General features: G+C 37.7%; 1 pseudogene; it reads right to left on the bottom strand.

Annotated features, from left to right (window-relative positions):
- Positions 1–5,945: 5,945 nt before the first annotated feature.
- Positions 5,946–14,079, bottom strand: LOC120156674 (annotated as a pseudogene).
- Between the last annotated feature and the right edge of the window lie 134 nt (positions 14,080–14,213).

Below are 14,213 nucleotides of genomic sequence, written 5' to 3'. Positions count from 1 at the left end.
GTGATATTGAATATTGTTCGTTGGAATTAAAATATCAAAATACGGATCAATTGAGACATCAAGCTCTTCATCCGGACCGGTGAGGAGGATGATGTCAAATGCAAAATTCTCGGTGGAGTTGTTCGATGGATCCGATCATTTTGGCATGTGGCAAGGCGAGGTGTTAGACGCTTTATTCCAACAAGGTATAGACATCGCCATTGAGGAAGAAAAGCCCGAATATATGGAAGAGAAAGAATGGGGAACAATCAATCGTTTGGCGTGCAGCACGATTCGATCTTGTCTTTCCAGAGAGCAGAAGTATGGCTATAAGAACGAGACTTCTGCAAGTAAGATGTGGAAAGCATTGGAGGAAAAATTCCTACAGAAAAGCTCTCATAATCGTCTCCACATGAAGAAAAGATTGTTCAGATTTGATTATCAACCAGGCACCAGTATGAATGAACACATCACTGCGTTCAATGAGCTAGTGGCAGACTTATTGGGCATGGATAAAACCTTCAAAGATGAAGATTTGGCCTTGATGTTGTTGTCATCTCTTCCAGATGAATTTGAGAACCTTGAGACAATGTTACTTAATGGTAAGGATAATGTTACCCTTAAAGATGTAACTGATCTTTGTATAGTTATGAGCTCATGAAGAAAACCAAGAAGGAGAGCAAGTATGAAGTAGCGAAGGCCATGGTGGCAAGAGGTTGCTCGAAAAGTCAAAATCCAAAGTGGAGAGGGAGATCAAAGTCGAAGTCGAAGTCCAGACTGGGAAAAGATGAATGTGTCTTTTGTCATGAGAAAGGACATTAGAAGAAAGATTGTCCGAAGCTGAAGAAAAAAGGAAAAGATGCTCCAGATACATGTGTTGCAGAGCATGATGCAAATGACTCTGACATATCATTGGTTGTTTCATCAACAACATTCCATTCAAATGAATGGATATTATATTCGAGTTGTACCTATCATATGTCCCCTAATAGGGAGTGGTTCTCCGATTTAGTAGAACTAAATACAGGAGTTGTTTATATGGGCAATGACAATGCCTGTAAAACTGTTGGGATAGGTTCAATTCGACTGAAGAATCAAGATGGATCAACCATAGTTCTGACTGATGTCCGATACGTGCCCAGTTTGAAGAAAAATCTCATCTCGTTGGAATCCAAAGGCTCAGTAGTCACTATGAGAGATGGAGTTTTAAAAGTCACATATGGCGCACTTGTGATGATGAAGGGCATCAGAAAAAATAATTTGTATTACTACCAAGGTAGTACAATTATTGGAGCAGTTGCAGCAGCTTCCGGAGGTGATGATTTGGACACAACCCAGTTGTAGCATATGCGGTTGGGACATTCTGGAGAGAAATCCTTGCAAATTCTGGTAAAAGAAATGATTGTTGAAAGGTGTAAAGGCTTGTAAATTAAACTTTTGCGAGCATTGTGTTCTGGGAAAGTAGAACAGAGTGAAGTTTGGCACCACTATACATAATACAAAAAGTATTGTGGATTATATACACTCAGATGTATGGTTCCTTCAAAGACATCGTCTTTGGGAGGAAACCATTATTTTGTAATTTTTGTAGATGACTTTTCCAGAAGAGTTTGGGTGTATCCGATGAAGTCTAAAGATGAAGTGCTTCGAATTTTCCTTAAATGGAAAAATATGATCGAGAACCAGACTGCTATAAAGATCAAACGTCTTAGGACGGACAATGGAGGGGAATATAAAAGTGACTCATTCTTTGACGTTTGCCATGAGTATGGTATTGTTCGACACTTCACTGTTAGAAATACACCATAACAGAATGGGGTGACAGAGCGTATGAATCAAACATTATTGGAGAAAGTTTGATGTATGTTGTCTAATGCTGGGTTAGGCAAGACATTTTAGACTGAGGTTGTGACATATGTTGGCCATCTCATCAATCGTCTGTCGTCATCAGCGATAGGAGGAAAAACACCATTGGATGTATGGTCTGTAAAACCTACTACTGATTATGATTCCTTACATGTATTTGGATCCGCTGCTTATTATCATGTGAAGGAATCCAAGCTTGATCCGAGAGCAAAGAAGGCTCTTTTTATGGGAATCACCCATGGAGTGAAGGGATTCTGCATTTGGTGTTTAGATACCAAGAAGATAATTTGTAGCAGAGATGTTACCTTTGATGAGTCTGCCCTAGTAAAAAAGGTAACAAATGAAGCTTTCCAGACAAGTAATACTCCGCAGCAGGTGGAGCATACTCCAAAATAGGTGGAATTTCAGCATTTGATGATCCCAGAAGTTGATGCAGCTGATTCTTCAACTTTAATAGAAGAATCAGAAGATGAAGAGATTCAAACCCAAGAACCATTGGAGACACCAGAACCACTTGCAGTTACAAGGCCAAGGAGAGAAATTCGTAGACCTGCTCGATTTGTTGATATGGTGGCCTATGCTCTTCCAGTTGTTGATGATGATATCCCTATCACTTACCAAGAAGCAATACAAACTTGGAAAGTGATAAATGGAAAAGTGCCATCGATGAATAAATGCAATCTCTCCAAAAGAACAACACTTGGAAACTAACACAATTACCAAAAGGTAAAAGAGCAATTGGATGCAAGTGGGTATTTGCAAAGAAAGATTGATCTCATAGCAAGAAAGATGTTCGCTACAAAGCACGGTTGGTAGCTAAAGGCTACGCTCAAAAGGAAGGAATCGACTACAATGAAGTATTTTCCCCTGTTGTGAAGCATTCCTCCATTAGAATATTGTTGACATTGGTAACACAGTTAAATTTGGAGCTAGCTCAACTTGATGTAAAGACGGCTTTCTTGCACGGTGATTTAGAAGAGGAGATCTATATGACTCAGCCAGAAGGATACAAATATGGTGATTGTGAGAAATGGGTTTGTAAGCTGAACAAATCGCTATATGGATTGAAGCAATCTCCGAGGCAGTGGTACAAGCAATTTGATAGCTTTATGAGGAGGCAAAAGTACACTAGAAGCAAATATGATCATTGTGTGTATTTGCAAAAACTCAAAGATGGATCTTTCATTTATCTTCTCTTGTACGTTGACGATATATTGATCGCTTCGAAGAGTTAAAAGGAGATAGACAAATTAAAGGCTCAGTTGAATCAAGAGTGTGAGATGAAAGATCTAGGTGATGCCGAGAAGATTCTTGGTATGGAGATAAGAAGAGATAGACATAGAGGGAAGCTTTGTTTAACACAAAAGCAGTATCTAAGAAAGATATTACAATGTTTTGGCATGAATGAAAATACCAAACATGTAAGTATTCCACTGGCTTCTCATTTGAAACTTAGTTCTCAATTATCTCCTAAAACTAACGAATAACGAAAGTATATGGCAAAAGTTCCATATGGTAATGCAATTGGGAGCTTGATGTATGTAATGGTGTGTACGCGTCATGACATTTCACAAGCAGTTGGAGTTGTGAGCAGATAAATGCATGATCTTGGAGAAGGACATTGGCAAGCTGTGAAATGGATTATACGGTATCTCTAACAAACAGTGGATGTTGGTTTAGTTTTTGAACAGGATGAAGCACTTGGTCAGTGTGTGGTTGGATATGCTGATTCCGATTTTGCTGGTGATTTGGATAAGCATCGATCAACTATTGGGTATTTGTTTACTCTTGCTAAAGCCCCAGTAAGTTGGAAGTCTACATTGCAATCTACGGTGGCCTTGTCTACTACAGAGGTAGAATACATGGCAGTTTCAGAGGCTGTAAAGGAAGCAATTTGGCTTAACGGGTTGATGGAAGACTTGGGAGTTGTTCAAAGTCACATTAGTCTCTATTGTGACAGTCAGAGCGCTATTCATTTAGCAAAAAATCAAGTCTACCACTCAAGGACTAAGCATATCGACGTGAGGTATCAGTTTGTGCGGGAGATCTTTGAAGAAGGAAAGATTCTACTTCAGAAAATTACAACATCAGAAAATCCTGCATATATGATGACCAAGGTGGTAACAGTAATCAAGTTCAATCATTGTTTGAACTTGATTAACATCCTGAAAGTATGAACACCTTCGGGTGTGTGGCGCTTGTGAGCACAATTAGAGGCACTACAAATTTGGGGAGTTGAAGAAGTTGAGTAGGCTTGGTAATTTCAAGCCAAGGTGGAGATTTGTTAGATTTGGCTTGAAATTAAGTTGACAAGTTGGAAATTTCATCTTGGTTGGTGGCCAAACTTTGAACATGGGAATTTCATATTTGGTGGCTAACTTGTACACATTGGAAAATTCTTTGGTAGTTGGCCAAACTTTGAACATGGGGATTCCATATTTGATCCCTAAAATATTAGGTTATTTATAAGTTTAGTCCTTAAAACTCAACTATAAATAGGCCTAAGTATTTCCATCAGAAATCATCCCAAAACAAGTTCTCTCTTCCATTTGTTTTCTTCATTTTCTCACTTTGGGAATTCTAAAGAATTTCATTTGTTGTAATATTTTGTTGATAGTGAAGTTATCATCCGGTGTGGTGCCCGAAGAGTAGACGATATTCTCGTTGAACCTCGTAAATTTAGTGTGTTCTCTCCTTTATTATTTTTTATTCGGTTTTTTCTATTGTGTTTCAATATTCAATAGTTTGACAGGTTTATCCGCTGTGCAACCTTTGATGGTTTTGATCTTGACATTTTAGGTCAATTTTGAAACTACGTTCGTGTGGGAAATAACCCGATTTCCCCAACATGATATAATATGAACCTAAAATCTCAAATGACTATCATATTTCAATCATCATGTTAATGTCCAGCTCAAACTACTATCAATTTTTCAATGAAAAATGACAAATTTGGAACACAATGAATAGTTAGGTCATTATTTTTGTAAATTTTAATATTTAATGACTTAAAAAATAAACGTCTTATAGTGAGGAGATCATTTTATAACTTTTAATAGTCGGAAGACACGATAAAACGATACTCTATAGTCAAAGGACCATTTGTGTACTTTACCCTATATTGCCCAATCTTTTCTCATTTGTATTTTGAATTGAAGGAGAAGTTAAAGTCGAAATTAAACAACATCTAGTCTACAATACAAGGATTGAAGGTGTACATAAATAAAAGATCATGAAGATGTGATGGTGGCGAGTTGAAGACTAAGATCTGGAAGGAGTCTGATGAGGGCATTTTTGCAACTGCACCTGCAACCTTGTTGTATTCTCATGGAATTCATGTAACTTCGGTCGACCAACACCCATATCAAGTCCAAGTATAGACCGAAAAGGAGACAGGTGGGGACAATCGTTCCTTGAATATTTAAATTAATATATATTTTTACTGTATTTTAATTAATAGTATATTTTTGTCACTCTTACAATTTTATAAGTTAATTTTTTCCTAAAATTGTAGAAGTTTGTCCTAACATAAGATGGTGCGTCCATTCATAATTAGAATTATAGAGAAAATAATACGGCGATTTTAGTGTTTTTTTCTTTGAAATATATTAAATTAGACGACATATTTCGATTCTTAATATATGTATTGACTTTTATATAATAAAATTTATTATTACCATATTTAAAATCTTGTTGCCACTAGACTTTTCCGAACAAAAAAGGTACTTAGGAGTGATATTTATGGCACTAATAAAAGATCAATATTAAAAACATTCAAATGAAGGATAAGTTAACCAATGAATATATACAGACGGAGAATCCATATTAGCTTTGACCACAGGAACAAAAAAAAAAGACGTTTCAGATTTACAGTAAACTTATTGTTAATCTGTATTTTGATTATATTATTTGGACTCGGATATAATAAATATATATATTCCATACCATTTTCTTATTTTTCTTGTATTTTGAAAAATATATTTTATTCGTAAATTCCAACACAAGAAATATTTAAAAGAAAACAAGAGCCCAAGATACATGGGCTTTAAAGCCGAAAAGAAACTAGGAATGGTGGCTAATGGCAGATGATCCTGGCCACTCTTTTCATTAATAAAGTTCACAACATAATTGCAATGGCGTTGTCAGTGCAAACTAAGAAACTCAGCTGAGGATAGATAGCATGTGGAAGCAAGGGTTGGAGAATTTATCAATCGTTTTTCGGATGCAAAACACTAGGCAGGCTATTATTACCATTGGGAGCAGCTACCAACCCGACATCCGAAAGTATCAAACCACCCTGCAGCAGAGAAAAACAAAACTAAGTTTAACATCAAAGCAACATAACAATGAAGAAACGGTGTCATATTTAATCCCTCAGAGGCCATCAATTTCCGGGCAATATTAGCATATAGTTTCGAATTATCCTTCTCTTGCTGCTACGGGCGGTAAACAGGTAACCATATTACCTCCAAGTGATTTACAAATTGACACAGAAGAAAAACCACATGACGCTCCTGCAAAGGACAATATAGACCATCTCACCAGCATTAACATCCGCAGGAAGAACAAATGTCATGAACCAAATATACTTGATTATCAAATTATTTTAAATTCAATGTCTTCCTGGAGAGGAAAATATAATCATATGTTTTCCACATAATCACCAGCTATATTAACATTTTGTTTCCAATTTTCTCCATTAAGGTTTATATAATAAGTGCATTATTGTCTTCACGTTTAGTAGTTTTTTTAGAATAATAAGGTCTATACAAATGCACTATGCAAACAACAAAACATCATCAGAATAATAGTGTAACGAACAAAAATCTGCACCAGTGTAACTATAGTGCACAAATGATTTGTATTAAGACCACCGCATAATGAGGCACCACCAAAAAACGAACAAACACAAACCAAAATTTCTCATATGTATTATTTGTATATCCACTGATCATTTACAGGTATTAAACAGCTACCCAACTCAGGGGAAAAAATACAATTTATCACCAGAAATCACAAAGCCGTTTTGATTTTGCTTAATAGATACTCACCCCGGATATTGAATCCCAGGCTGGACTAAATCTTCGGTATGAGTACCTTAATATAACAGGCACAACAGGTGCTCAGGCTAAAAAGGAACCAGTCTTGAATGGGAGGAAATCCCCATTACTTGTTGTTCCTTCTGTTGTCAAGAAGAAAATAAATCAAGTTTTACTATTTACAGATAGGCATAGGAAATATAGATGCTTAGGATGCTAGGAAACATCAGCTACAGAAACAAATATACACTCATACAGTAGAGCATGCGCCATAGATTAAAGTAAACCATATGATAAATGCATAGTGAATAAATAAGATGATTAATCTGGAGACAGCATCAACATAGGAGCCAATTCATTTTGATGTGCATTACGAATTCTGTCTGTCACGATGCCTGAAAGAGAGACCAGTTAAGCATCGTACTTTTGATTAATTAAAGTGGTGAAGAACAAGTTCGGTGTCATCAAGTTTTTACCTGCAACAACTTCGAAGTCAGATGATTTTGACTCGCGCTGAACAAAGACACAACCAAGACATTTGCTGTAACAAACAAGCCAAATATCATTCATCACGCCAACTCAAAACCAATTTATTTATACCACAAAGAAAATATGGAACTTTTATGAAACATATAACTACTAAAAACAAATGGATGCACACAATACTCTTTCCAAAACTGAAGACTCGAATGCAAAAGGTTCGCTTGCTAGACGTAGCTACAACATAAGATGCGAAATTTGTAGTTAGGAGCACGAATGAAATAAGTTAAAACTATTGACATAAGTCCCATAACTATATTAAGCTTTAAAAGGCAAAAAAAAAAAATCAATTATGCAACCAAACTGCAGATTGTTGTGCACCAAACCAAGGGAGAAAATTTCGAGCATAAAATTAACTCTGACCCGATGAGACCAATTAAGGGAAGTTTACTCACTGATATCTTCAGCAATAAAATCTAAGCATTTCAAGTGAAAAACCAAGCAAAAGATATGTCCAGGGTTTTAAAAAACGATCCGCGACAGCGATTTCGGCCGTGATATAGCAGTTTCGCCGCCGTCCGAGTTACCCACGACGACCGCAATCACGGTAAATCCGAAATAACCGAAAACACGACCGCGACTTGAAACCCTGGATATGTCAGTTAAAACAGCAAAACCTTACCTTTAATACCATAATCAACTACCAAAATGAGAAGAGTGGCTAATGTTAACAGACCTTGGCAACAAAACTTGGAAAGGAATGCTCGAGAAAAGTCAAAAACGGTGGGTGCCCTTATTTTCAACAAGGTGGGGCGTAAATTTTAATTAAAATATTTTTTGAGTTAATTATATTTTTGTCATTGTACACTTTAAGATATTTATAAGATTAGTCTCTAAACTTCAACTATAAATACTCTAGTCCATTTAGCTTTAAAATCATCCCAAATCATTTTTATTTCTCCCAATACTAGAGAGTTTTCTTGTGAGTAGTGAGTGTTTTGTAAACACCTGTAAATTTTCTCTCTTAGTAAAAGATTTGTAGCAGTCCGGAGATGTAGGCACAATTGGCTAAACTCCGTTATCATTTTTCGGGTATTATTTTTCCGCTTTTATTTCGCATTCTCACTAATCTGGTTATAGGGAAATTACTCGTTCTCGTTTTATTTCCCAACAACTGGTAATCAGAGCTTTTGGTTGTGAATTTTGTCAAATTTTTGCGAGGTTACTATTCACGTAAATAGTGAATTTTGTGAATAGTAAAAAATTTTGTCGGCGGTACAAATTTGTCGACGGAGGTGTTCCTATACACAATGGTTCGCAAGAATTGTCAGAAACGATCCAAACGAAGCCAGATTCGAGTGGGAGTGATGGCTGCAGACGAAGGGAAGGTGAAAATTGAAAAGTTCGATGGTGCAGACTTTGGCTTTTAGAAGATGCAGATCGAAGATTTTCTGTACCAGAAAAATCTATATCAACCCCTCTCAGGAAAACAACCAGAGGGCATGAAGAATGAAGACTAAGCTCTTCTCGACCGACAAGCCCTCGGAGTTATTCGACTGACGTTATCCCGCAATGTTGCTTTCAACATAGCAAAGGAAAAGACCACGGCGGGTCTTATGGTGGCTCTCTCCAATATGTATGAGAAGCCATCGGCCTCAAACAAAGTTCATTTGATGAGACGATCATTCAATTTACGAATGGTAGAAGAGGCATCGGTGGCACAACACCTAAATGAACACAACACCTAAATGAACTCAACACAATCACAACCCAGTTGAGTTCAGTGGAAATTGAATTCGATGATGAAGTTCGAGCTTTAATTCTCTTATCATCTCTACTAGACAATTGGAATGCTACTGTTACAACAGTCAGCAGCTCGTCGGGAAACAGCAAATTAAAATTCGACGATGTTCGGGATCTGGTATTGAGTGAAGAAATTCGACGAAAAGAATCGAGTGAAACATCAACCTCCTCAGCCTTCCACACGGAGTCTAGAGGGAGAACTTTAGAAAGAAATTCAAATCATGGCATATCGAAATCCAGACGGGGAAAATCCAGAACGGGAAAGAAAGATTTTACATGTTATAATTGTGGCAAGAATGGTCACTTTAAAAGAGATTGTCGAGCACTGAAGAAAGATATCGGCGCACAGGATTCTGCCAACATAACAGAAGAGACAGGTGATGCCATGATTCTAAGCGTCAACAGTCTGATAGAATCATGGATCTTGGATTCAGGGGCATCTTTCCACTCCACCCCATGCCGAGAAATCATGGAGAACTATATCAGTGGTGATTTTGGGAAGGTTTATCTAGCTGATGATGAAACCTTGAAGATCGTCAGAAAAGGAGACATCCGATTAAAGCTGCCAAACCAGACCACCTGGAAGCTGACAGGAGTGAGATATATTCCTGGCCTCAAAAGAAATCTGATTTCTGTTGGACAGCTTGATGGAGAAGGATATTGTACAACCTTTCAGGCTGTGAATGGAAGATTACCAAATGAGCACTAGTCATTGCTCGTGGTAAGAAGACTGGTACTCTCTATGTAACCTCAAATTTAGAGAATATCATTGCAGTAGCAGATGCTGATGGAAAATCAAACCTATGGCACCAAAGGCTTGGCCATATGAGCGAGAAATGGATGAAGACACTTTTGTCAAAAGGGAAGATGTCGGATCTAAAGAATGTAGATGTCGGACTATGCAAGGATTGCATCTTTGGCAAACAAAAGAAAGTCAGCTTTGCAAAGATTGGCAAGATACCCAAGGTAGAAAGGTTATAGTTGGTTCATACTGATGTATGGGGACCATCTACAGTTTCATCTCTTGCAGGCTCATTATATTATGCCACCTTCATCGATGATTCTACGAAGAAGGTGTGGGTTTATTTTCTGAAGAAGAAATCAGAAGTCTTTGATACCTTCAGAAAATGGAAGGTCATGGTGGAAAATGAGACTGATTTGAAAGTCAAGCGGTTGAGTTCTGACAATGGAGGAGAGTACAGAAACAGCAGATTTAGAGAATTTTGCGCAAATAATAGGATCAAGATGGAGACAACAGTTCCCATGACACCACAGCAGAATGGCGTAGCGGAGCGCATGAATAGAACTCTGAATGAACGTGCTAGAAGCATGATGATACATGCTGGATTGCCCAAATTGCTATGGGTTGAAGCTATCAACACTGCAGCTTACCTGATCAACCGTGGGCCCTCAGTTCCCTTGGATTGTGGAATACCAGAAGAAGCTTAGAGCAAGAAATAAATAAACCTTTCACACTTAAGAGTGTTTGGTTGCATTTCTTATGTACACATAAACTCTGCTGAAAGAAGTAAACTTGATGCCAAGTCCAACAAATACGTCTTTGTTGGTTATGGTGGTAATGAGTTCGGTTACCGATTTTAGGACTACGAAAATCGAAAGATCATCAGAAGCAGAGATGTTATTTTCAATTAGAATGTGATGTACAAAGACAGGTCAAATAGAATCAAGTAGCTCCAATACCGAAGCTAAAACAAAGAAATTTGCTGAGTTCGAGGAAATTTCTGGAAATAATGTTCAGATCAATCCTGAAGCAGTTCAAGAATAACCACACACACCAGAACTGAGACGCTCCTCCAGAATTCCTAAACCAACCCAGCGTTATTCGCCTTCTTTGCACTATTTGTTATTGAGTGACAATGGTGAACCAGAGTGCTATGATGAAGCAATGCAAGTGGAGGATTCAGTCAAGTGGGAGTCTTCCATGAAAGATAAGATGGACTCACTTATGTCAAATCAGACGTGAGAATTAGCTGAATTACCATCAGGCAAGAAATCACTCCATAAAAAGTGGATTTACAGGATCAAAGAAGAGCACGATGAGAGCAAACGCTACAAAGCAAGATTGGTTGTCAAAGGATTTCAGTAAAAAGAAGGTATTGACTACAATGAAATTTTTTCTCCAGTCGTAAAATTGTCTACAATCAGACTAGTGTTGAAAATTGTAGCTGCAAAGAATTTACATCTTGAGCAGTTAGATATAAAGACAGCTTTCCTTCATGGTGATTTGGAGGAAGAAATCTATATGAGGTAGCCAGAAGGCTTCATAGAGGTAGGCAAGAAAAACCTGGTATGCAGGTTGAAGAAGAGCTTGTATGGTTTAAAACAAGCTCCTAGACAATGGTACAAGAAGTTCGATAGTTTCATGAGTAGTAGTGGTTTTACCAGATGCCAAGCAGATCATTGTTGCTATATCAAGAGGTTCGACAACATCTTCATTATTTTATTATTGTACGTTGATGACATGCTCGTTGCAGGCTCAGACATGCAAGAGATTATACACTTGAATCAAAAATTGTTGAAGCAGTTTGCTATGAAGGATCTGGGAGCTGCAAAGTAGATTCTTGGGATGAGGATTAAGAGAGAGACAAAGTTGGGGACTTTGATGTTATCACAGGCTGAGTACATCAACAAAGTACTCTCCAGGTTTAATATGCAAGATGCTAAACTAGTACATACATCTTTAGGTGTTCATTTCAGACTCTCCAAAGAGCAGTCACCAAAGACGGAGGAAGAACGTGCACACATGGTGAAGGTGCTGTATGCCTTAGCAATTGGAAGTCTGATGTATGCCATGGTTTGTACCAGACCAGATATTGCTCAAGCAGTGAGAGTTTTTAGCAGGTACATGAATAATCCGGGCAAGGTACACTGGGAAGCAGTCAAATGGATCCTCAATTATCTGCTGGGTACCACAAACAAAGCACTTTGTTTCAAAGGTGTAGATACGATACTGACAGGCTATGTAGATGTTGACTTAGCCGGAAATGTTGACATCGGAATGAGCATTACAGTGTATGTCTATACTCTAGGAGGTACTGCAGTGAGTTGGGTTTCTCAACTACAAAAGATAGTTGCTCTCTCCACAATCGAAGCATAATATGTCGCTGTTACGAAAGCCAGTAAGGAGATGGTTTGGCTCCAAAGTTTATTGGAAGAGTTAGGCAAGAAACAAGAAAACAATTTTTGTATTGCGACAGTCAAAGTGTTATTCATCTAGCAAATAATTCGTCTTTTCATTCCAGGACGAAGCACATACAATTGAGATATCATTTTATTCGATCTCTTCTGGAAGATGGGATTTTGAAACTTGAAAAGATTAGTGGAGCTCAAAATCCGGCAGATATGTTGACAAAGATGGTGACCACAGACAAACTGAAGTTGTGTTCAGCTTCAATTGGCATGCTAGAATAACAAGACTAGAAATGTTGCTGCATTGATCGAGGTGTGAAGACAGATTAAAATCAGTCTTCAAGTGGGAGATTGTTGGAGAAAAGTCAAAAACGGTGGGTGCCCTTATTTTCAACAAAGGGGGGCGTTAAAATCAGAAAAGGGGCATCGAATTCGGTGCCCCAATTTTTAATTAAAATATTTTTTGGGTTAATTACATTTTAGCCACTACACACTTTAGGATATTTACAAAATTAGTCCCTAAGCTTCAACTATAAATATCTTAGCCCATTTAGCTTCAAAATCATCCCAAATCATTTTTATTTCTCCCAATACCATATAGCTTTCTTGTAAGTAGTGAGTGTTTTGTAAACACCTATAAATTTTCTCTCTTAGTAAAAGATCTGCAGCAGTCCGGAGACGTAGGCATAATTGACTGAACTCCGTTATCATTTTTCGGATATTATTTTTCTAATTTTATTTCGCATTCTCACTAATCTGATTATAAGAAAATTACTTGTTCTCGTTTTATTTTCTAACAAGGAAGATGACATGTGATAGAAGATATCTAAATACGACAAGTGATTAGATACGATTTCCCCAAGCCTTTTTTGCACTCCCGATTGTTTAGTACTCTGTAGAAAAATCGTACACAATAGAAAATTCAGGAAAATGTTGATCAAGCAATTACTTCTTGTGTTTAAGTAAAGTCTATCAGTTAGCATAATTAAATGCATATAAATTTTCTTTAAAGATGCCAAATTGGAATACTAAAATGCTGAATAAGTAAAATCCTAGCTCGGTTTTTGAACTCTCCTGGGTGTTTGCTTAATCCTTATGAGTTTCATTAATCCAATAAAATCCTACCGTAAAAAGCAGCAACCTAGAAAGAAACCGGCTCGACTGGACAATCACGGCTCGCCTACACCCACCCAAGTGTGCAAAATCTTCCTGCTCATCCTCCAGATTCGGGGTCGAGAATAGCGTAAAAATTCTACAAATCAAGTAATACACGACCAAAATAGTCAATACCAAAACGAGACGTATAGGGAGACGCGTGACGAGGGCGATGCCCAGCAGGAGTTTCTCTTTCAATGGCAGCTTTCCACGTCCCATTGAACCGTACACGTCATTGCGCACGAAGGCAGCGAATTTCTTCTCGAGCTCCTGGATACTTTCGGTGGCGGATTCAAGGAGGGGGAGGTCGTTGGCGGATGCATCGTCGTCGTTGGGGTCAGATTCTCCGGTCTTGGCCGGTTTTGAAGTAATGCCATTGAGTTCGGATCGCATGTTGATTCTACAAAGCTAGTGGTATCCTAGATATTATCAATAGTTATATAAGATAATTTAATAGCTATGTTCAGAGATAAATTAATGGATTGGATAGTGAATTTGGATTTGATCGGAAACGTAAGGCGGAGGAAATGAAAGTTTAGGATCGAAAACGAAAGGTTTCGTTAGATCAGGAAAAACAGCCATGGATTCTTCTGCAAATCTCGCCCGTCACGTCCCTCGTCAAGGCCTTGGTTTATATTACTGGGAAATTCAAATGCGCGAAAAATGGAATTTTCCATATTATTGATTTTTTTTATAGAAAGTAGTTGGTTTTATTAAAATAGAAAATATCTAAAATTATAA

Source organism: Hibiscus syriacus, unplaced genomic scaffold (assembly GCF_006381635.1).
Source record: "Hibiscus syriacus cultivar Baekdansim isolate YM2019G1 unplaced genomic scaffold, ASM638163v2 tig00002840_pilon, whole genome shotgun sequence".
Taxonomy (NCBI): Eukaryota; Viridiplantae; Streptophyta; class Magnoliopsida; order Malvales; family Malvaceae; genus Hibiscus; species Hibiscus syriacus.
This window is presented reverse-complemented; position numbering and strand designations above follow the sequence as displayed.